We start from the raw sequence: 2694 nt of genomic DNA on the forward strand, positions 1-2694 counted from the left end.
AAACGCCTGACGTCAAGTCAGCGTCGAATCAGCGACGCCAAAACAGCTATGCCCTAACGTCCCAAACTCCTCTGAGACATGCCTAGAGAATGTTTACTTCCAAAAATGCCATTTTCAACCGACAATTTCCCCCGATTTAATAGCTCCAGACTTGTTCATTTATGGGGTTACCTAAGAGCGAAGGTTACATAATTGAATGCTTCCATATTTAACTGCTGAAAGAAGACATACGAAACGAAATTCGTGTAATGAAAGCCGACAAGCCGAGCCACGTCACGACAAAATGCATTGGAAACAGCACGTGATCACTAACTAGGCTGTAAAATGCAATCATTTGCCTGACATCATTTTCTATAATTAGAACGAAAACATTTTCTGAATGTTCTGCTGTTTTTATACGGAAAAAAATTATATCATTTGATAGATAAAAATAAGTTTATTTGGTTTTTAAATGGTAACGCGGCTTTATGGGCCAACAAAGAACCTCGCTATCGTATATCATATACACACAGACAGATAGACGCATAAACAATCAAATATATTAGAGACATGCTAACACTGACACACACACACACACAGACACAACACACACAAGCACACACATTTACACACACACACACACGCACAAACATACACATACATACAGAGAAAAATAATTAGTCGCATCACATACTCATACAGGCCAACGTAACGTAATCTTACATTTTCATATCCTACTCTTTGTCTAGTCTCTCCTTAAAGACCCTCACCTCTCTCTGTCTCTCTTTCTCTCTCTCTCTCTCTCTCTCTCTCTCTTTCTCTCGTTGTCTCTCTGTCTCTGTCTCGCTTTCAGTTTGTGTCTTCCTCTCTCTCTCATACGCACACGCAAACATCAATAAACGAACACAAACTTAAACACACACACACAATACAAACATGCATCAACAAGCTTATTTTCACACATACTTTCCACACACACACACACACACACACACACAGAAACGATTCGCTTCCCTCTCGCTTTCTCTCTCTTTCTCTCTCTCTCCCCCGCTCTCTGTCTATCTCTTTCTACTCCACCTCTCTCTCCGCCTTTTAATATTATTATTGCCCGGCAACACACTGTCTTAAGACACATACAAATCCACACATACATGACTGAACACACACACACACACGCATAAAAAGATCTAATTGTCCTTCTCTCTCTCTTCCTTACTTTTGTTTTCTACTCATCCGGACAAACTTTATCCCCCCTCTCTCTGTCCCTCCCTGTTTATCTGTCTGTCTGCTTGCCTCTCTATCTCTATCTCTGATTGTCTGTCTGTTTGTCCGTCTCGCGTGTGCACACATGCAAACACATGCAGTCAATGCAAACTTTATCACTCCTGCGTTATCCATTTTCAATGGAGTCCGTTTTAGAGAGTGAGTGTGTGTGAGTGAATTGTGTATTTCAGTGAGTATATGTGAGTGTATGTCTAGTGGAGGCGCAATGGCCCAGTGGTTAGGGCAGCGGACTCGCGGTCATAGGATTGCGTTTTTGATTCCCAGACCGAACATTGTGAGTGTTTATTGAGCTAAAATACATAAAGCTCCACGAGGCTCCGGTAGGGGATGGTGGCGAACCCTGCTGTACTCTCTCACCACAACTTTCTCTCACTCTTTCTTCCTGTTTCTGTTGTGCCTGTAATTCAAAGGGTCAGCCTTGTCACACTCTATGTCACGCTGAATATCCCCGAGAACTACGTTAATAAGGGTACACGTGTCTGTGGAGTGCTCAGCCACTTGCACGTTAATTTCACGAGCAGGCTGTGCCGTTGATCGGATCAACTGGAACCCTCGACGTCGTAAGCGACGGAGTGCCAGCAACAACTTTGACACCGTACTACACCGTACACCTTGTCGATTTGCTGGAAAGAGCGAGCTTAGCGTGCTGCACGGACATTTGATGACAATAACTAATCGTTTGTGCTGGTCGTTCGGCAACAGCTGAACACGCATACGTCATCTTCGATGAGAGAGTCCTTCATACCGAGAATACGTTGATATTAGTGTATGGTGTTACAGAAAGATATCTTTTTTAAGGGCAGAATACAAAATCCCGCTGATCACGTTCCGTATCATCGATGCTCCATGGACTGGTTTGAATTTTGTCTCTGCTCGAAACCGTTCGCACATTACTTGTTTGGCTCAGGTTGATAGTTAGATTGTATCAACGCCAGAAAGTGAAGGCCGTCTTGTAGTAACTCTCCTTCAAGGGATGAAAAGTAAAATTCACCAAGCTAATATTTGATCTCAGAGCGTAAGGAAGTCAAAAGAATATTACAAAGTACGACTCTCTAAAGGTTCGGGTCTTTTTTAAAACGGGGGCCACATTTTTCATTAATGTTTTACGTAGTGTTTTTGGTACGGAAAGACTTTCAAACTTCGTATACTTATCTATTTTGTGTTATAGAACAGAAAAATATTTTTGTATTCGAATTTATTTCATGTAAAAAATTGTCTTATTTCGATAATTTCAACCAATCACTGACAAGTATTCAGTTGTTTATATTTACTCCTTTAGCTGATTAAGCGATGTAAAGCGTATTTAATCTCCATACCTTCGTTTTATTTGCTTTTTTCATTTTAAATTTGCTTTAACCCTAACCCTAACCCTACGGTTAGGGTTAGGGTTAGGGATAGGGTTAATTGTTTCAGAATCGTTTGTTTATGTAG

Source organism: Octopus bimaculoides, chromosome 11, assembly GCF_001194135.2.
Source record: "Octopus bimaculoides isolate UCB-OBI-ISO-001 chromosome 11, ASM119413v2, whole genome shotgun sequence".
NCBI lineage: Eukaryota > Metazoa > Mollusca > Cephalopoda > Octopoda > Octopodidae > Octopus > Octopus bimaculoides.